We start from the raw sequence: 22500 nt of genomic DNA on the forward strand, positions 1-22500 counted from the left end.
ATACCATTAAAATAAAATCATCCAATTGTTTTCCATCCGAATGACTTTATAAAATTAGGAACAACTCTCTCTCTCTCTCTCTCTCTCTCTCTCTCTCTCTCTCTCTCTCTCTCAGGGAAGGAGAGAAGAGGAAGAGGTAAGGAAGAAAGGAAAAGGTTCGCTAGGAGTCTCGTGAAACCTGAAGCAAGGGTCATTATCTGCTTCGAGACAATAGCTTCGACTCACTAACTGCGATATAAGTTTCTCAACATTCAAAAGATCCGGTTCCTTGCATCGACTCTCTCTCTCTCTCTCTCTCTCTCTCTCTCTCTCTCTCTCATTTATTTTTTTCTCATAATTATATAAAAATAGGAAAAAATCGGTCATTAGTTAATATTTTCTCAGTGAAGTGTAACGTGCCTGGGTGGTTTGTTTCGTGGCTCGCGTGTTTCGAAGCACGTCTGTTCTGTCTAGTTTGGAAATTCGTGTTAGTAATATATTCATGCATGAGGAATGGGAATATAATGTTTTTTTTCTAAGTTTCCTTTTTTTTAATTTTCCTTGTTGTTATTCATCCAAGTAATGTTCTGGCTATGCAATTGATTATGGAATTTATTTACGTATCTAATTTTGATCTACTCATCTATTTATCTATCTATCTATCTGTCTGTCTATGTATCTATTTATCTATCTGTCCATCTATCTATCTATCTATCTATCTGTTTATCTGTCTATCTATTTATTTGTCTATCTTTCTATATGTCTGTTTGAATGTCTGTCTAAATGTCTGTCTATCTAGCTAACTTTTGTCTATCCCTCTAACATACGAATTAACTAACAAATAAGGAAATTACCAGCATATCCAACTACCTATGTGCATTCCATCTATTCAGCCATCATTCTTCACCTATACACTTACCTTACTATTCCATACGCGCACGTTATAACCTCACAAAACACCGTAATGACTTCGCTACTAATGCTCCTTATATCACTCACTCTAATGCTTTGCTCCCTCACCATCACTACTTTCCAAAGGCTTTAGTTGACAATGTTCATGTCTTTAAGAGCATTTTTATAGTTCTGGTGATGGACTGGCAAGATTTATAGATTATTAATAAGAGAAACTGTCTTGAGAACCCGGTTAGTCGTCTCTGTGGTCTTAGAAAACTGTCGTGGTGAGAGAGCAAGGCATTTTCTGAATACGGGTGCAACACTAAACACAAACACGACGCTACTCACCACCTCTCAGTTACCCGGCACAGTACAGCGGTGGCAAGCAAGCAAGTGACAGCAACAAACACTCCTCGATTTACTCACCTTCCCTTGTCTTAATTAACCAAACAAATAGTGCATTAACCCGCCGGGCGCTGCTCCCACTGGCGGCGACGGGCGGGTAGGAGAGGACGGGGGATAGAGATGAGGTTTGGAGGAGGCTTAGGGGACAGGGAAGGAGGAAGGGGCAGCGGGAAGGGGCAAAGGGTCACCGGCCGGACTGTCGGGAAGAGAGAGAGGGTGAGAGAGAGAGAGAGAGAGAGAGAGAGAGAGAGAGAGAGAGAGAGAGAGAGAGAGAGAGAGAGAGATGAACGAAAGTAGAACCTGAAGCAACAAAAGTAATTTTCTGCGGCGGGGTCAACTTACGGTCAAGGGGAATGGGGGAATGGAGAAGGAAGGGGAGATGGGGCATGGGGGGAAGGTGGAAAAGAGTAAGTGGGGGTACACGACCTTGCCCACAAGTCGATTTGTGCCCGCTAAAGAATTCTCGATATTTCCTTTTTGCTCCCCCTCCTCGTCCCCTCTCCCTTGTCTCCTCTCTCCTACCATTCTCTTCTCCCATCACCCTGGCGCCACCTTCAGCAAGGGAAGGAGAAGGACACAGGACACTCCCAGAGGCGCGGAGGTCGTCACCATTACTACGAAGACGAACCCCGGGACTTACCTTGAGCCTTCTTCATCCTCCTCTTCTTCTTCTTCTACATATACAAATCCTCTTATTCCTGTGTTTCTTCGCGCGCGTGTGTGTGTGTGTATGTGTGTGTGCGCCGAAGATAGATGAAGGCAAGGATTATGGATGAAAAGTGGAATAGTGACGAGAATACATGATGATGATGATAATGATGGTGGTGGTGGTGGTGATGATGTGAATATAAATGAAAATGATACACATCAAACTCTCCTTCCATCACTATCTAATGACTCACTAGTATCTCATCTTGTCCTCAATCATTCTGGACACATTTACAGTTGATCACTCCCTCCAGCCTATTTTTTTTCTATCATCAATCATTTTACCTCTGAGCTGCCACTACCAATCTACTAAGCCTTTCCTCACACACTCCGGACACTCCACACTGCTCCCCAATGCAATACACACGCCACTCTATGTTCCGTTTCTTCCTACTTATCTTCAAAATCTACCTACTCTAAAATGGGTCCTTGGTTCAAAATATATTGTAACTTATTGATTATATAATTGACTTGATGTGAATGATATTTGTTTTCTGTTGATCCACACAGTTATCACAAGGACAGAATACAGTTTTGCCTCAAGATCTGACACACACACACACACACACACACACACACACACACACACACACACACACACACATTTCCCAAGACATTCAAACACACACCCAGGGGCCACTTTACAGTACACGGACTATAGACATGCGTTATTCAAGGACTGTCACGTATAGGCCTCATGGGTCCATTTAAATTCTCCTCTTATGCTTTTAGGTTTATTCTTAATCATGTTATTTTCATTAATCTTGCAATTTATATATATATTTTTTTTAGTATTCTTATTGAGTCCAAGTTCTCTTTCTTTATATAACATCAAACTAGTTCGCTAAATATATCACGTCTTTTTTTAGTTTTAGTTTTTATCCAGAGCTTTTTTTCCTTTACAATCTCGTGTTTTTGTGTTTTAATGGTATGTGTATCAGGTTTTAATTATCCTTGCTATTAATACACAAACTAATCCATTAACTGTATCCGTTTTCCTTCCAATTTATCCTTTGCATATTAAAGTTCAAGACCACATGCCATACTGTCTTCATTTATAATCGCGTGTGTGTGTGTGTGTGTGTGTGTGTGTGTGTGTGTGTGTGTGTGTGTGTGTGTGTGTGTGTGTGTGTCTTTTTTTTACTTTCCATTTGGTATCACATCCGAATTACCCTTTTTATCAATGAACTAACTAATTGTATGTCTTCTTTCTTCGAGTTTATATTTATTTACCATCAACTCAAAAGCACATACCATGCTATTTTCTTTTACATTTCTGCGATTTGAGTTTTTTAAGCATTGTGTATTCAGTATCTATGAGTGAACTAACCGATTAACTAACTATCTCTGTACCGCCTTATTTTTTTTCACGTTACCCTTCCCCCCCCCATTTTACGTCCAAGAGCACACACACATAGACACATAAAGAAAGAAGAAAGAAAAAGAGCCAGCCCTCCCAACCTTTCCAGCATCCTGTTCTCTCTCTCTCTCTCTCTCTCTCTCTCACCAGTCTTACTCTATTAAACATAAGGCGCCTCGTGATCTTGTTTTTGCGACGCTTACTCAATCAAGTATCGCAAAATATCCGTTAAATGTTGCAATTCTTTCTTTTCCAGCGTTTTGTACTCGTCGTTTCTTCTTCCAAGGAAGTTTGATATTAAGTTCTCCATTATACATATATTCAGATTTCCATGCATTAACTTATACATAAATCATGAATAAATGCAGATATCTTACAGGTTTTTGTTGTACCGGCTTTCATGGGGCATTACCATTACTACTACTACTACTACTACTACTACTACTACTACTATTACTACTATTACTAACTCTTTCGGACTTGCAAAGGAACTGGCAACTAAGTGGGCTTTTTTTTTGTTGTCCTTGGCCAGCTTTTCCCTATTACATAAAAGAAATTGCTGCTGCTGCTACTACTACTACTACTACTACTACTACTACTACTACTAGTATACTGTCACTCCTCTTCCTACTCCTCTTTCTATTCCTCCTCCTCCTCCCCTCCTCCTCCTCCTCCTCCCTCCTCCTCCTCCTCCTCCTCCTCCTCCTCCTCCTCCTACTATTACTACTACTACTATTACTAATCTCTGCCGCTAACACGTTTCACAAGTACACATTCCCAGGGTAGGAGTTCCCAGCCCTCTGCTCTCATTGCCCCTACCTGCCCTTTGCGACACACGGGAACACTCACACGTAGCTTCACTCAGTCTCAAGGCTACTCAAAGGCTAACCACCTCTGTTAATTGCACCACAAAAATGAAGCTGGTCGCCACATCCCTGTTTCAGAAATAGTTGGTGACGGTGGTGGTGGGATAGTAGCAAAAAAAAAGTGAGAACAACGATAACAACAGTGATAATGAAGATGATGATGATGATGATGATCGTGATGATGATAATGACGACAGTAATGACGATGGTGCTACTTCTACCACCACCACTACTACTACTGCTACTACTACTACTACTACTACTACTACTACTACTACTACTACTATTACTGCTACAACTAAGAATAATAATAATAAGAATAACAACAACAATAACTACAACAGCAGCAGCAACAACAACAACAACAACAACAACAACAACATTACATCTAGCACTCCCTACGCTCTCCTCTCTACATTCTTTTTCCTCCTTTTGTCTTTTTCTTCCTCTCCTTTCCTAATTTTCCATAATTTTTTCCTCCTATACCTGCATTCCTCTTCTTTTCCTCCTTGTCTCCCTCTTCCTCTCATGTCCCTCCACCTTCCCTCCACCTCTCCACCACCACAACATTCTGCCTCGGCCGCTGACTCCTCCAGACACCTCTTTCCACCTTTCCTCCACCCCCTACCTTCCCTCCTTTTCTCCACCACCTGCTCCTCTCCCACTCCTTCTTCCCCCCATTATTAGCAAGGCAGTCAAGGTCACCCCCATCTTCCCCTACCTTCCCCTCCACATCTTCCCCATGACCCCTTCCACTCATATTTTCCACTTTCGTTCGGTAAATCTCTCCAAGTTTTTACAATTCACTATCAGTCATTATTCTTATTTCATTATTCTTTCACTTCTTTTTCTCTTTCTCTTTCTCTTACTTCCCTTTACTCAATCCACGGAAAAGCTAACCTTATCCGTCACTTTTCTTCTTCTCTTTCTCCTCCTCCTCTTCTTCCTCCTCCTCTCTTCTTTTTCCTCCCTTGTTCATCACACTTGTTAAAATGTTTCCTCTTTTTATTTTCTTTCTCCTCTCAGTAACAGCATCCGGAAGTGCTCTCCCCTCTTCCCTTTTTCTCTTTCATTTCTTCACCTTTTGCGCTCTTTCTCTCTCTCCTTTCTCTCTGTGTGTTTCTCGCCCCTCTGTTTCCCCTTCCCTTTATTCCTGCCTCTGTTACGCTCGCCTGTCTTTTACCCCTCGTGCACACCCAGAATGAAAGGAAAACTGGAACGGAAAAGGGAAAAATCTGTTGAACAAAGTATTAGTTAAAAGTAATGCAAAAAGGGGATACATTAGGAAAAATGATACTATTGCTGATATCACAGTCACCATTACTACTGCTCGTGCTGCTGCTGCTGTTACTACTGCTGCTACTACTGTTACTGTTATTGCTACTATTACTACTATTACTACTGCTACTACTATTACTATTACTACTAAATGTAAATCAGGTGAAAGCGCTTGAGAGGAAATATGAAGAAAAAGTTGACACTACTACTACTACTACTACTATTACTACTACTACTACTACTACTACTATTTCTACTACTGTTTCTAGTACTACTACTAGTACTTCTACTACTTTTACTATTATCACCATTATAACTATTTATATTACTACTACTACTACTACTACTACTACTACTACTACTACTACTACTACTTCTACTACTACATCTACTCTGATCACCCGTACAACTACTGCTACCACTACTAATACAACAACAACAACAACAATAAGAAAATAACAACAACTACTACTACTACTCCTTTTACTATTACAACCTACCACCACCACTACTACTACTACTACTACTACTACTACTACTACTACTACTACTACTACTACTACTACTACTACCAATCGTACTGTAAGCCAAGTAAGAGCAATTTCCTGGCCAGACACCTGAGCTGGGCAGGTGAGGGACTGACAATGCGTTCTCTCCGCCGACTGATTCCTTGACTTTTAAGGCTCGGGCGTGCAGGATCCGTTGCGAGGAGGAGGAGGAGGAGGAGGAGGAGGAGGAGGAGGAGGAGGAGGAGGAGGAGGAGGAGGAGGAGGAGGAGGAGGAGGAGGAGGGGGAGAGGTGACGTGGACTGGACTGGGGTGGATGTCCTTTACTAAGAGCAATCGTCCTTGTGACTGACTCTCTCTCTCTCTCTCTCTCTCTCTCTCTCTCTCTCTCTCTCTCTCTCTCTCTCTCTCTCCGGTACACAATACAGACATGCAAAGTTACTGTTACAAGCACATTACTAAAGCTAACGGTACGTAAGTGGAGGCATGCATACATACACGTTGGTACGTAATGAGGAGGAGGAGGAGGAGGAGGAGGAGGAGGAGGAGAGGAGGAAGAGTCAAGGAAGAAGAAGGAAGAAAGAAATAAAGAAAACTCCAGCAACAAGAACGGCATCAACAAAAAACAGCATGAACACCAAGGAGGAGGAGGAGGAGGAGGAGGAGGAAGAAGATGAAGAGGAGGAGGGGGAGGAGGAGGAAGAAGAAGATGAGGAGGAGGTAAGGTGAAGACAACCTATACGTAACAATAGCGCGTGTGTTAAGCCATACATTCATTCACACTGGTGATGACACGAGGTATAATGACGGGAGGAAGAAGAAGAAGAGGAGGAGGAGGAGGAGGAGGAGGAGGAGGAGGAGGAGGAAGAAGAAGAAGAAGAAGAAGAAGAAGAAGAAGAAGAAGAAGAAGAAGAAGAAGAAGAAGAAGAAGAAGAAGAGTAGGAGAAGCAGTAGCAAAAATGGAGGGAGAAGACAATGAACAGATAGGAGAAAGAGGAGAAAAAAAAACACCACTAAGAACGAGAGGAAAAAAAAGAGGAAAAAAAAAAGAAGACCAAGAAGAGGAGAGAAACAAAAGAGAATGTGTGAATAGATAAAAACACCAACACCAACACAAACACCAGCAGTAGTAGCAGTAGAGAGAGAGAGAGAGAGAGAGAGAGAGAGAGAGAGACAGAGAGAAGGAGAAAGGGAGGATAGACTGTGAGAGAGGAGGGTGATGGGGGAAGGTGGGGGACTGGTGACCTTTGAAGTGTGAGGCAAGAAAGATCCCAGGAGGTCACACAGGTTCACAGCAAGTCACGGGAAGGCTCACGCGTCCATGATTTGGCCTTCCTTCCTTCCTTCCACTCCAGTGACGACAGGGAAGGAAGATGTGAAGGGAGAGAGAAAGGGAGAAAGGAGAGAGAGAGAGAGAGAGAGAGAGAGAGAGAGAGAGAGAGAGAGAGAGAGAGAGAGAGAGAGAGAGAGAGAGAGATGGATGGCCGGATGGAGGTACAGACGGAGGGAAGGGAAGGTGGATGTTGTAGAGAGAGAGAGAGAGAGAGAGAGAGAGAGAGAGAGAGAGAGAGAGAGAGAGAGAGAGAGAGAGAGAGAGAGAGAGAGAGAGAGAGAGTGGAGAATGAAGGAAACATGAAGAGTCAGTTTGTAAGGATAAAAGGAAGAACACAAGGAGGAGGAGGAGGAGGAGGAGGAGGAGGAGGAGGAGGAGGAGGAGGAGAGAGAGGAGGAGAAGGAGAAGGAGGAGGAGGAGGAGGAGGAATAAAAAGGGAAAGGTAATCAAGTAGTTTTGGCGTCATGTTCTCTCTTGTTGAAACTCACGTGACGCTGCAAAAGTTGTTCTCATTATTTAATCTCTCTCTCTCTCTCTCTCTCTCTCTCTCTCTCTCTCTCTCTCTCTCTCTCTCTCTATCTCTGACGTGCTTACTTTTCTAATATTTTTTCTCATCTCTCTCTCTCTCTCTCTCTCTCTCTCTCTCTCTCTCTCTCTCTCTCTCTCTCTCTATTTTTACTTTCGCTTCCCTGATGAGTTCCATTTGATCTTTTTGCAATTATTCTTCACATTTCCTTTTATTTTTCCTTAGCTCCCTCTCTCTCTCTCTCTCTCTCTCTCTCTCTCTCTCTCTCTCTCTCTTCCCGGAAAAAGGGTGATCTAACGTAACTCTCAAGCGTGGCTCCAGGAAACACCAGGTGACGTGGGTTTGGATCCCTTCAAGGTGTGATCAATCTCTTTAACATTTCAACAGGAATTTCTAAGCACGAGGAATGACGTAAGCAGGAGTAAAATATTAAAGAAAGGTAAAAAAAGAAGAATAGTCGATAAAGGGGGAAAAAAGCAGAGGGGAAGGAAAAAAAGGAAGGTAAGTAAGAGAGTAAGTAAGAGAGGACATTTTAGTGAAAGCACAAAAGATGCAAATGAAAAGAGAGAATAAACGTTAATTTAAAGCATTAAAACCGAGAATAAAATTATCGTTAAAAGAGCGCTAGAGAGAGAGAGAGAGAGAGAGAGAGAGAGAGAGAGAGAGAGAGAGAGAGAGAGAGAGAGAGAGAGAGAGAGAGAGAGTATAAACAGACAGATATAGAGAAAGACAAAGAGATAAACAGTAATAAAACAGACAGAGACACAGACAGGAACAGGAGCAGAGACAAAGAGACAGCGGAGGAACGTATAAGACACACATTTGGCCAATAAATTATAGAGCAGTGGTGCCAATTGTTCCGTGAGGCAAGGTGCACAGAGGCGAGGCGTTGGCAACACTGGCGCCGCGGGAAAGACAACTAACGATGCTCAGTTCTTGACACTCTGGCGGCAGCTTTCCAGGGGGATGGGGGGGTAGGGGTGACAAATAAGGGGTAAGGAGTAAGGGGGTAAAGATGTCAGAACTACTTAACTAAGACTATTAAGTTCCATTATTAGATTATTTTTCCATTTTTCCATTTTTCTCCTTCTATTCCTTTGTTCATCTTCTGTTTCTCTTCCTCTTGTTTCCACTCCTAATGCTGTTATGGCGTGTTACTTTGCTTGCCTCATTCCCACCTCCTTCTTCTTCTCCTCTTCCTCCTTCTTCTCCTCTTCCTTCTTCTCCTCTTCCTTCTCCTCCTCTTCTTTCAAACAACATCATAAAAACGTATAGATATGATGCTGTTCATTCTTCCTTTGCAATCCTCCTCCTACTTCTCTTCCTTCTTTTCCTCCTCCTCTTTCTCCTCCTCATCCTCCTCTTCCTTTCATCAAGTTTTACTCCTCCACATAACTTCCTCCCTGCCACCTATGCTGTAATAAAAAGGTTCCCTCACCTGCTCCCTCTCTCCTTTGTCCTCATTTTCCTCCTCCTCCTCCTCCTCATCACGACCTCTCTTCGTTACCTTCTCTCCTTCCCTCACTCCCTCCATTTCTCAATCTACCTTTGGCCTTTCCTTTCCATTCCTTTCCTCCTCCACTCCGATCCTTTGCCTCCTGTTTCTCTTTCATCCCTTTCTTCTCCTTCTCCTCTTTCTTCTCTACCGTTGTACAGTTTTGACAGAAGTGTATTGAAGTTTAGATAAATATTTCCTTTCTCTCTCTCTCTCTCTCTCTCTCTCTCTCTCTCTCTCTCTCTCTCTCTCTCTCTCTCTCTCTCTCTCTCTGTCTCTCTAGGTTCGAAACTCTCTGAAAAGGATGGTAAGGAAAAGTTTTCGTCCATTTAACCACTCGTAGGGGAAATGAGTCGAAAACACGAGAGGGGAGAGGAAGAAAGAGAGAAAGAAAGGAGAGAAAGAACGAAGGTGATAAGAAAAAAAGAACTTGAAAGGAGTGGGACAAGTTTTCGCTCTCTTACCTCTTTTTTTCTACTTTCTCTCTTACTTTTAGATAAGTCTTCCTATTCCCAGAAGAGAGAGAGAGAGAGAGAGAGAGAGAGAGAGAGAGAGAGAGAGAGAGAGAGAGAGAGAGATTTACATAACGAAATAATGGAGGAAATAAAAAACCCGTAGAAATCAAGTAGGAATGAACGTAAAATGCAGGTGAAATTAAGGGGAAGAAGTGAAGGTAATAAAAAACTAAGGTACTTAAATCGCACCTTAATTGAAGACTTAAGGAGGAAATATGCGTGGAAGGTTTGTAATTAATGACTTTGGATTGTGACTAAATTGGTTACTTTTTTGGTTAACTACTTTAGAAAAACACTACCTAAACTACCCAAACGTAACCTAACCTACTACTACTACTACTACCTACTACTACTACTACTATAAACACCAGTAACTACATTCTCACAAATCATTAGAGTGTAACACGTAAGAAAAAGAAAAAGTAGAAATATAGAATAAAATGGCAGGAAAAGAAGGGACGCTGAAAAATAAGGTTATAAAATAAAAGAGAGCAAGAAGATTTAGCACTTGCTCTGCGCACTCCAATCCTTCCCAACCTTCCCTCGCTGGCCTCTTTCCACCTTTTTCCAGCATATGTTCCCTACACCCAACCTTCCCCAGACCTTACCTTTCCTAGCACACCTACCATGGTTTACTCGTTGTCAGCTTGTGTGCTATTTCACTACTAGGACGGTGTTTCAAATAGATAGACAGATAGACGGATAACCTGATAGACTCATGGATACAATCTCCAATCCGGTTCTTCTCTACGACGTCACTGCTCCAGAAAGATAGATAGATAGGTACATAGACAGATAGATACGGTCACTAGTCTATCCACCCCAAGGTCTCTCTCTTATCTACCCTTCCAAAACATTCACCACCCTTGCAACCCTACGTAACCTTCCCTGCCTACTTTCCACACGGGACAGAGATTAATTGGCCTGCAGTTTTAAGTATGAACGTTCTTCACCGTGTCAACTTGGGGGAGGAAAGTAAATACCTGCGCCAGCAAGAGGAGGGAGAAGAAGAGGAGGAGAATGAGGGAAATGAGGAGGAGGAGGATGGTAAAGACTTCAAATAAATGTGTTGTTGTTAAAAGGATTATTTCTAGTTTTAAATATATGAAGTTTAAAAAGGGATCAACATTTGTGGCAAAAAGGTTTCATAGTGCGTTATGTGAGTGAAAAGTGTGTGTTTTAGTAAGAGAGAGAGAGAGAGAGAGAGAGAGAGAGAGAGAGAGAGAGAGAGAGAGAGAGAGAGAGAGAGAGAGAGAGAATCAGTCAGGCAGGTGAACGAATTGGGATTTTTTTTTATCACACTACAGCAAAAGTATGATGAAACAGAGTCAAGCTTTGTTTTAGATGTCAAGGCGTTGCGTCATCACACACACACACACACACACACACACACACACACACACACACACACACACACACACACACACACACAGAGTAAAGCTATTATAGTATTAGCCCCACGTAATCACTGCGCTGCTAAAAAAAATAATAGAAATAACATTAGTCAGTAATATCACCACCGTCACCTCCGCCACCACCACCACCATTATCACCACCACCACCATTATAATCACTACTACCATCACCACCACTGCCGCTGTCATCATCATCAAAAATAGACACATGAATATTCAAAACAACAGCCGCAACAATAAAGGAAAATAATCAACAAACAACATATAAGAAAACAACAACAATCATAACCATCACCATCACGCGTTGTTTAATCCTCCTCCTCCTCCTCCTCCTCCTCCTCCTCCTCCTCCTCCTCCTCCCATCCTGAAGGTAAGCCGGGTCACGCAAGAGCACAAGATAGACCGTAGTGACCCTGCAAGGTCATCTAGTGTCCTCCACCTCCTCCTCCTCCTCCTCCTCCTCCTCCTCCTCCTCCTCTTCCTCCTTCTCCTTCGCCTGTCCCATCCTCCTCCTCCTTATACGTCTCCTTCTAATTATATTTTTTAGATTTTTCTTTCCTTCTTTCTTCCACATCTTAAAATTCTTTTCTTCTACATTTCTTCTCTTTCTCTTCCTCCTCTCTTTCTCTCCTCCTGTCTTTGTATGACATATGAAAAGAAATCCTGTGATGGAGGAGAGGAGGACATAGGAGAGAAAAGATGAAAAGAAGGAGGAAGAGCGTGGAAATGAAAGAAGGACGGAGGGTGTGAAATAATAATAGCTAGGAGGAGAAGGAGGAGGAGAGGGGAAGAGGAGGAGGAAAATAATGGAGGGAGGAAAGGCTGGAATGCGGTAAACAAACGAGGGAAAGGAAAGATAAAAGGAAGGAAGGGCAGGAGACAAAGATAGAATGATGGAAGCAAAACAACAGAGGAATGGAAAAAGAGAGAGAGAGAGAGAGAGAGAGAGAGAGAGAGAGAGAGAGAGAGAGAGAGAGAGAGAGAGATTAATGGAAGATACCCAAGAGCAAAACAATAGATGATTGAAAATTAGTGAGTGAGTGAGCGAGTAAGAGTAAAAGAGAAAGAGAGAGTAGATGAAAGGGAAGAGGAAAATAAAATCGGAACTAAACAAAATAAAAAAAGACAAAACTAGTGAAAATGGTAAAAAATGCACTGAATAGCTTAGAAAAAGGAAGTAAAAAAAAAAAAAGAATAGGGAATTAGGAAAGAAGAAGGAGAGAGATGGAAAAATAAGGGGATGGAAAAGAAGAGGGAAAACAAGGAAATAAAGGGAAAGACATGAGGGAGGGAAGGAGAGGGGACAAAGAGAGAGAAAAGTTGAAAGGAGGAAGAAGGAAAGAAGGGAAGATTGAGACAGTAAGGAGTGAAGATGAGGGATGAGGAGGAAGCAGAGGGAAAGATTTGAGGAAGAGGGGAAAGGGAGAGGGGAGTTGGAAAAAAAATAGAGCGAGAGAGGGAAAAGTGAAGGAGGGAAGAGGAGAGGAGAGAAAAGAGGCTAAGGAGAAAAGAAGAAAGGAGACAAGGATATTGAGGAAGAGAGAGAGAGAGAGAGAGAGAGAGAGAGAGAGAGAGAGAGAGAGAGAGAGAGAGAGAGAGAGAGAGAGAGAGAGAGAGAGAAGTGGAGAGGAGGGACAAGAATGGAGGGAAATGAGGACAAGAGGGGAGAGAAGAAAGGAGTGGAGGGAAGGAGGGACAAGAATGGAGTAAATTTCTGGGAAGGAGTAAAGGTGGCGGTCACGTACACACCTTCAATGCACCTGCCAACTCATTAAGTTACTGACCAAGGTGACGCACGTATATCGACACACACACACACACACACACACACACACACACTTACACGCACACATGCACATCACTGTCCAACCCACACATCAGGAACAGGCAAGGTTGCGGGTAATATTCTCTCCCTCCCTCTCTCTCTCTCTCTCTCTCTCTCTCTCTCTCTCTCTCTCTCTCTCTCTCTCTCTCTCTCTCTCTCTCTCTCTCTCTCTCTCTCACACACACACACACACACACACACACACACACACACACACACACACACACACACACACACACACACACACACACACACACACACACACACACACGGCAATTTATTAATCAATACAATATGTCAGCCTTGTGCAACCTTCACTGACCTCCATGCTGCTGTGTGTGTGTGTGTGTGTGTGTGTGTGTGTGTGTGTGTGTGTGTGTGTGTGTGTGTGTGTGTGTGTGTGAGAGAGAGAGAGAGAGAGAGAGAGAGAGAGAGAGAGAGAGAGAGAGAGAGAGAGAGAGAGAGAGAGAGAGAGAGAGAGAGAGAGAGTGTTTGCCACGTAACACAGCCTGTGACACGTGAGGGAATTAATACACTTTCGTCTTTCTCTCTGTGCTGGCAATTTCAAGTATTAGATAAAGTATTGAATTGGTTCGTCCGTGCGGGAAGCAACGATATGTTTTCCTTTTTTCCCGGTTCTGGTAATAGTATAGAAAGCGGCGCACGTTCCGGCGAGGCGCGGCATTAAGGAAGCCTTGTGCCGCCATCCAGGCCACCTGCACCGCGGTAATCACTACGAAAACTTTGAGACTGTTCCCAACCTTTAAAAATCTACTTTAGACTTTTATAAGTAACACTGCGGAAGGTTTCACATTTTTTTTTTTTCCGCAATGTTTCTTGTTATTTTGAGAGGTTTAAGGTAACTGTTGTAGATTTAGAATGATGTTTTGTAAGAATTAGATGTTATCATGTTTGAAATCTAAATTCTATGTTTAGGAGATTTCAAAAGTCACTCTGAAGACAAAAAATAACTCAACTGTTAAAAAGATATTCTGACAAAAATAAAAAGATAACAGAAATGTGCATTAATGCCAACAAATTCTAAATAAAAATAAAAGGACATGCTCAAGTAAAATAAAAATTTTCCGCGATATAAATGTGCTACTGCTACTACGAACAATAACAAATAAATGAAAACTTGTTATGTGCTTATATAGCTAATGCAAGTAATCAGCGTAGTGCACCTCCCGGAGTGGCTGTAATCAATCCTTCGTTAGCTGGAGGCATTAGGAAAACTGTTAGAATTACTATTTCTAGTCGAACGAACAACAGAACCAACGGACTTGAAAGGTTTATACCAATCCATCCCTTCCATTTCTCTTCAGTTGTCCATCAAAAACACACTCTGAACTCTCCACATATATTTCTCTTCACGGAATGGAGAAGCCATGGTAGTGAGGCTGGATCCTGAAACGTTTTCCTCTTTCGAAAGGAATATTTTCAGTGGCCGAGAAGATGATTTAACGGGTTCTCAGGGTGTTTTCTCCCTTTGATGGTTTAGAATCATCGTTAAACTGTCACTAGAAACATATAAACACTCTTGAAAATCCCAATAACTTCCACTAGAGTCTGTTGCAGGTTGCGAGGGTAAGACGGCGAGACGTTAGGGCGACAAGGCCACAGCGACGGTTGCAGGACCGGGTGACGCAGGAACGCAGGACCATTAAGGGAGGTGAGAGATTACCCTGCACGCAACACCGACACGACACACGAGGTTTAGGAGGCAGATCACCTACAAACACACACACACACACACACACACACACACACACACACACACACACACACACACACACACACACACACACATCTTTAGACTGACTCATCACTTCATTAAATCATATAAAGAAAATTCAAGAAAAATATTATGTTTTGATGAGTTTCCCCGCAACCCTTCCACCTCAATGAAAATAATTTACATAAAGCACACAAACAAACAAGTGCGGTGATGAAAAAAAGAAAAAGAAATATCACATCAAATAAATGAACTAAAAAGTAAAAAAAAAAAAAAAAAACGAAAAAACAAAATCACGGAGTACGAATACGTTAAAGAAAAACAGTGAACCATAAAGGAAATACATGTAATCTCTCTCTCTCTCTCTCTCTCTCTCTCTCTCTCTCTCTGTGCCTCCCTTCGGTCATGTTATTATAGATCACAGCTGCTTTGATCCCGTTCATCACGCCATCTGGTGACGCGGAGCAGAAGCAAAACGTGTCGCAGTTACTGAAAAAAAAAACTCAGACAAAAAACATGAACAAGAGACAGAGACAGAAAAAACAACTGGTGAGCAAACAACAACAAAAATAAAGGGAAAAAAGAAGACGTTTATAAATTCAACGCACGCATGAATGTAGGAATGTAAAAGAGGAAAGATTGAATAAGTGATAGAAGAAAGAGTGAAAAGAGAGAGAGAGAGAAAGGAAAGAAGGAAGAAAGGAAAGCAAACAAGAGAGGTCAGTTGCCTTCCCCACTTGAATACAGACGATGTATAAAAGCGAAAGCAGTCAATAAGTGGAGAGACACGTAGATAAACAGGAAGATACATTTGATACACAGAGCCACTCATAAGTAGCCTGAGAAATGTATAGTCAAGACAGACAGACAGACAGACAGATGGACACTTACATACATACATACATAGGATAAAAATCGACGAAAAAAAGAAAGAAGGAAGATAAGAAGGAAGGAAGAGAAAGAAAGACAAAAATAGAGAGAGTAAAAAGAGAAAAAGAAGAAAAGAAAACAGAAGTCAAAGAAAATACTCCTGACCAAATCCTTCAAGATATATGAGTGCTGATCACCAGAGAGAGAGAGAGAGAGAGAGAGAGAGAGAGAGAGAGAGAGAGAGAGAGAGAGAGAGAGAGAGAGAGAGAGATCCACCTAGGTTTCCCCGACGCGGCAGGAATATGGGTCACTCTAGAGATGGTGGCGTGGATAGCGGGATCCGGCGCCACGGTGACGAGAGGCGGCAGGGGCGGCAGGCACGGCAGGGGCGGACGACGCGGGGTACAGGTAGCAGAGGGATGCGCGGGTATGGGACGCGGACGCACAGATAATTAGGGGTCAGGTGAAGTAAGGAGCGGGCAGGTGAAGTAAGCGGAATGCAGGGGAGCCGTGGGACACAAACACACACACACACACACACACACACACACAGAGAGAGAGAGAGAGAGAGAGAGAGAGAGAGAGAGAGAGAGAGAGAGAGAGAGAGAGAGAATATTTGTAAGTGAGATGGAAGTGATTAGAAGGTATATGGAGGTGAAAATGGAGATGAAATAGATTTGTTAAGAAGTAAAACGAAATGAAATCTGGTAAAGTAGATATATAGAAACAGATGGATATATACATAGATAGATAGATAGATAGATAGATAGATAGATAGATAGATAGATAGATAGATAGGTTTATATACGTAGACATGGACAGATCACTAAACTAGGAGGGAAAATAGATCAAAACATAAATAGACACAAAAGGAGATGAAACAAAAAAAAAAAAAATCATATGCAACTCTATTGAAAAACAGGCAAACGCAAGAATACATATTAACAAAAAGACACAAGAACAAACACATACTGACAGATTAAAAAAAATATGAAAAAACAAAAGAGGAAAAAAATATAAAACAATACAAAATACAGGAAGACCAAAAGAGAAATGCGAGTAAAGGGTGACTTAAGGAGAGATTAATCACGAATTTGTAGAGGTAGAAACAGGTAAATAATGAACGGTGAGGATCAGGTAGACTAGCAAATAATTAAGGTGAGGGAGAGTAAGGACAAGAGATGGAAGGAGAGCAAGGGAAGACAAGCCAAGGGGAAATAGAAGAAGAAAAAAGGGGAAAAAAAAGACAATACAGATGGAGAGGAAATGAGAAATGCGAGGAAGGAGAAGCAACAGAGGAGGGAATAAGAAACACGAGGATGAGGAACACATGCAGGAACAGGATAAGGAGAAAGAAAGAAAGAAGGAGAGATGCAAAGGGAATAAGGGAAGAAGACAAGGAAGGATAAACAGAGAAAGGGAATAAAGGAAAGAGAAAATAGAGAGAAGGGAAAGATGAATAAGGAAATGAACAGAGAATAGAGAGAGAGAGAGAGAGAGAGAGAGAGAGAGAGAGAGAGAGAGAGAGAGAGAGAGAGAGAGAGAGAGAGAGAGAGAGAGAGTACAAGCAACACTAGCTAATGGAGGAGGGGAAGGAAAGGCAGAGTGACCGCAGGCAGGTGTAAACAAACAGGTGGAGAGGAGTGGAAGGAGGAAGGTGTGTGAGGGAAACAGATAAGATAAGTGAAGTAAGTCTGTGTTATCCTCGTATGACGGTCAGGTAATCCTCCTCCTCTCCTTACCCTAAGCCTCCTCTCTCTCTCTCTCTCTCTCTCTCTCTCGTGGGTTGTTCAAGGCGCCACGTAGACCAGGAGGAAGGTCCAGGAATTCAGCCTCCTCCTCCTCCTCCTCCTCCTCCTCCTCCTCCTCCTCCTCCTCCTCCTCCTCCTCCTCCTCCTCCTCCTCCTCCTCCTCCTCCTCCTCCTCCTTCCCTTCTTCTTCATCTTACATCTCCTCCTCTTCTTTTTTCTCTGCCTCTGTCTCGTTTTTCTTTTTTTACATCCTCGCATATATTATAAATTTTTCCTCGTATCCTCCTCCTCCTCCTCCTCCTCCTCCTCCTCCTCCTCCTCCTCTCTTCTTCTTCATCTTTTTCTTCCTTTTCCTTCTCCTATTTCTTTTTCCTCCTCCTTCTTTTTTTTATTCTATTCTTGTGTTCTCGTCGTCGTTGTCATTCTTATTCTTCATTTTCTTATTACTGCATCACCACCATCACCACCACCACCACCACCACCAGAACCAGCACCCCTGCCATCACCACCATTATTATTCATCTGCTCAAAAAACTTTTCACATCCCCCACCACTTCCGTCTCCTCTATTTCCTCATATTCTAAAAAGTTTTCTGATTCCTCTAATATTTCATCGACCTCCTCACTTATGCTTCCTCTTCCCTCCTCTCCTTCTTATCTCCTCCTCTTTCCTCCTTTCTATTTCTTATCATAGTCTTCTTATCAATTCTTTTCTCATACCCTCCTCCTTTTGCTTCTTATCTTGGCTTTCGGTTCTTTTCTATCTTTCTCTTCTTTCTTTCTTCTTTCTTCTCTTTTTTTCTGCTTCTTATTCTTCCTTTAATTCCTCATCTTGTTTTTTTTCTTTTATGTTTAATATGATTTTTCTTTTCTTCATCTGTTTGAATCTCTTCCTCAAACTTCTCTTCATCTTTTTTTCTTTTTTCTTCTTTTTCTTCTTCTTTTTCTTTTTCTTCTTTCTTCGTCTTCTTTGTTCGTCTTCTTCTTCTTCTTCTTCTTCTTCTTCTTCTTCTTCTTCTTCTTCTTCTTCTTCTTTCTTCTTCTTCTTCTTCTTCTTCTTCTTCTTCTACTACTACTACTACTACTATCACTACTTCTTCTTCTTCTCCTTCTTCTTCTTCATTTTCTTCTCGTCATTATCTCCTTTTCAATCACAACCATTTCCTCCTTCTCCTCTTACTATTACCCCTTTCCAGTCCTGCTCCTCATCTACCAACTCTTGCTACATATCACGCAACGACAAAATTCACTAAGAGAACTGAAACCCTGCGGCAATATTGAAACCAAGCTCCTCTCTATTCAAAACCCTGTCCTATGTAACCTATGCTAGCTACGTACTCTCTTACTTACCAAACAGTGTAGCAAGAATAATAAGTCCTGTTACTTTTTGCTTTCCATGGCATCCCTTCGTAAAGGCTTTCGTGTACCCTCAGAAGAGCCTCGAGACAAACTCATCACTGACGTCAAGCGGAATTCGGGGAAAAAATCAGTCTGTTGTTTTTCAGGAAGTCATCAGACGGAGTGTTTAAGTTGAAAGGTGTAGGTATTGAAGAGTGTGTGACGTGAATGATGATATTATAATTGCCTTTGATGTCACGTATACAGAGAGAGAGAGAGAGAGAGAGAGAGAGAGAGAGAGAGAGAGAGAGAGAGAGAGAGAGAGAGAGAGAGAGAGAGAGAGAGAGAGAGAGAGAGAGAGAGAGAGAGAGAGAGAGAAACGATACATATTTTTTTCTATTCCTACTCTCTCTCTCTCTCTCTCTCTCTCTCTCTCTCTCTCTCACCACACGACCTCTGCTGTAAACTCTACGGACTTGGCAGGACAGTTTTCACTCGCACACCTTTTTCATCCTCCTGGGACACGAGGCGGAACGTGGCATATAGGGAGGAGGAGGAGGGAAGAGGAGGAGGAGGAGGAGAAGGAGGAGGAGGAGGAGGAGGAGGAGGAGGAGGAGGAGGAGGAGGAGGAGGAGGAGGAGGAGGAGGAGGAGGAGGAGGAGGTGGAGAGATGGAAAGTGTGATAGAGGAAGGCCACGTATAGATCAAAAAGACAGAAAAAAAGAGATGGAAGTTTGCAATCGTGGCGAGAGAGAGAGAGAGAGAGAGAGAGAGAGAGAGAGAGAGAGAGAGAGAGAGAGAGAGAGAGTAGTAGTAGCATGGTATTTGAAAGATCTGTATTTTCAATGCATGACTTCACTATCATCATTATCATCATTATCATTATCATCATCATTATTACATTCTCGAAAAAAAAATCATAAACATCTTCTAATTCCCTCTTTAGACATTTTTATTCATCTATTCTCTTATGTTATCATTTTCATATTACTATTATTACTTTTATCATGGGCTTCATCATCATAATCATCATCATCATCATCATTATTTTCTTGGATCACTGCTTTATGATCACCATCACTCTCACTGTCACCAGGTATTGTGTCATGCAGGTATTCTCCTCGTCCAATCACATCTCGCCACGTCACTCCCTTCGTCACGACACAGACCAATCAGAAGTGAAGGACACGGTGACGTCACGCATGGAGTAATCTGGCTAACACAAAAATTCTCTCTCTCTCTCTCTCTCTCTCTCTCTCTCTCTCTCTCTCTCTCTCGCTCGGCCTACCTCACAGCCAGTCAAGGCACAACTATTATGGCCAAGGGAAGAATGTGGTCCCGTTTTCTTTGATGTGGGAAAAAAGTAGAGCGAGGACTTAAATAATATGAAGGTAGAGAGAGAGAGAGAGAGAGAGAGAGAGAGAGAGAGAGAGAGAGAGAGAGAGAGAGAGAGAGAGAGAGAGAGAGAGAGAGAGAGAGAGAGAGAGAGAGAGAGAGAGAGAGAGAGAGAGAGAGAGAGAGAGACAGAGAGAGAGAGAGAAAAGTTGATAATGGAAAGGTTTGTTCACTGAGTACAGGAGGCGAGTTACATGTAGGCTGAAGAGTAAGTGTGGCGAGGAGGAGACGGGAAAGGAGCGATGAAAGAGAAGGGACGGGAGTGGAATGGATGGGAAGGGGAAAGAGAAGGGAGACAGGAAGGAGAGACTGTGTACTCCTAGTGTGGCAAAGAGACGAGAGATACACGCTGGGGAGAGAAAGTTGTTATTGTTTGTGGTAGCATTGGTGGTGGTAAGAGTGGGTATGAAACACGGGCATGACTAGTGGCTTGGGGCATTCCTGTGGCCTGGGTGGGCATAGCCTTGGCCCTGCGTGGAGCACTAAAGGGCCGAGCGGCGTGGGAGCGAGGGCTAGTGACGGGCGGGGGCGGCGGCCTTGAGTAGTGAAGGTGAAAGGAAGAGCAACAAGATGAAGACTTTCCCTCGGACACACGATACCAGCTGCTTGACTCCCCGCCGCATGGACCCCCTGTAGCCGCCTCCTCCACCTCTCCACCTCTATCCACTTCCTCCTACCTCCCCCGCAAGGCAAAACTGACCTACTACCCATCTCTACTAACCTCCAAGTCCTCTTCACTCAGCCACCAATAACGTCCTCTTTTTCCCGCTAAAGCCTTGTCATCTCTTTCTCCCTCCAAGATTTATATATTTCCATGTCGTTCTCTCAGCCCCTGCCATCCCTCGTGCCCTGTCGCCCTGGCCACTGCCGCCCTGCTGAGTCATCCCTCCCCTGTCACTTCCCAGACCTGCATACATTTTTCACCGAGACTTAACTTTCCATATGGACATTTCGCCTTCCTAGTCCCTCTCTCCTGTCTCCGCCACATCCAGTCCCAGTCTTTGCCAGTCGCTGTAGTGGCTGAGATTAGGGAAGCCTTAGGGATTGGATTAGTAGGGTTGGCAGGGCTGGCAGAGTTGGCAGGGCAGCACTCACAAAGGAGGTAGGCACAGCACAGCCCAAAGGCATAACACGCATTTCACTGCAATTATGACGTCGATTTTTCCTCCTTGTCAAGTCATGAACATCCGGTGGTGGTGGTAGTGCTGTGTGTGTGTGTGTGTGTGTGTGTGTGTGTGTGTGTGTGTGTGTGTGTGTGTGTGTTGTGTGCACGTCTGTGTGTGTGTGTGTGTGTGTGTGTGTGTGTGTGTGTGTGTGTGTGTGTGTGTGTGTGGGTGGGTGTACGCGGTGCCGGTTCGATACCAGGACTAGGGAAGGCGCCGGGTCGTCCTGCCGCCTCGCAGGGAGGACACCTTGCCGTGTCCTACTGGCCAGCTTAGAAACATGCGGCACGTTCACGCACTGACTTCACGATATCTAATTAGTATCTTGCACAAACTCTGAATCCATTTCTGAAGTTTTAGATGAAATGAGTCAAGTCTAGCGCATTAGAAAGTCTAACGCAGCTCACCATGTTTGGCTCTTTCTTTGCATTCTTTTCTGTTCCTTTAAGAACGAGTCTCGCCGCTGGAGATCCAACGACTATGTCAGTATCATGACGACGACACAACTACAATGAGTGCGCCAGTGAATGGGTCTCCGGAAACACCGCGGATGAGTTTGGCACGGGACACGAGGCGGCGCGGGCCATGCAAGCACCATGAACAGCGGCAAGGAGGGCGGCGTGAGATGAAGGAGGCAAACTAACAAAGAGCAATGCCCGCCACAACTTCGCCGCGCCAAACTCAGTGCATGACGTGACTTCAAACAAGAAAACGAAAAAGGCAGCCCTAAAGCCCCTTCACACGCCGCCGGAGTAAAGAAAGTAAGGAAAACAAATTCTTTGCCTTGTGGATTTGTTTGTTTACTCTACATTCAAAACATCCATTTTTCCTTTCTGAACGGACCTCTATCACCTAAAACTCACGGAAATCAGGTCTTTTTGCTGATTAGAAAGATTAGCAAAGTAGGATTGGAAAAAAGTTTAGAACACGTAAGTGAGATTATTGGAGCGATAGAAAAAGCAAGCAATGTTATAAACTATGAGAGAAATCAAGAGAGGGAAGAAAAAGCGGAAAGAAGAAAAAAGAAGTTAAAATACAATGAATACTTGGAATCAAAGAAAACATTGAGGAGATTTTCAAAGCGAACAAAAAGGCAAGTAATGTGATAGGCAATTAAACTAAAATGAAGCAGAAGAAATTATAA

The 22500-nt window shown here is 43.0% G+C and overlaps 1 protein-coding gene across 5 annotated transcripts in view; it reads right to left on the reverse strand.

Annotated features, from left to right (window-relative positions):
- The window catches only part of LOC123506538 (flocculation protein FLO11-like), a 154732-nt gene that overhangs the window by 49021 nt on the left and 83211 nt on the right, over nucleotides 1–22500 (reverse strand). The gene's annotated exons all lie outside the window — the stretch shown is intronic.

Source organism: Portunus trituberculatus, chromosome 20 (assembly GCF_017591435.1).
Source record: "Portunus trituberculatus isolate SZX2019 chromosome 20, ASM1759143v1, whole genome shotgun sequence".
In the NCBI taxonomy this organism is placed as follows: Eukaryota; Metazoa; Arthropoda; class Malacostraca; order Decapoda; family Portunidae; genus Portunus; species Portunus trituberculatus.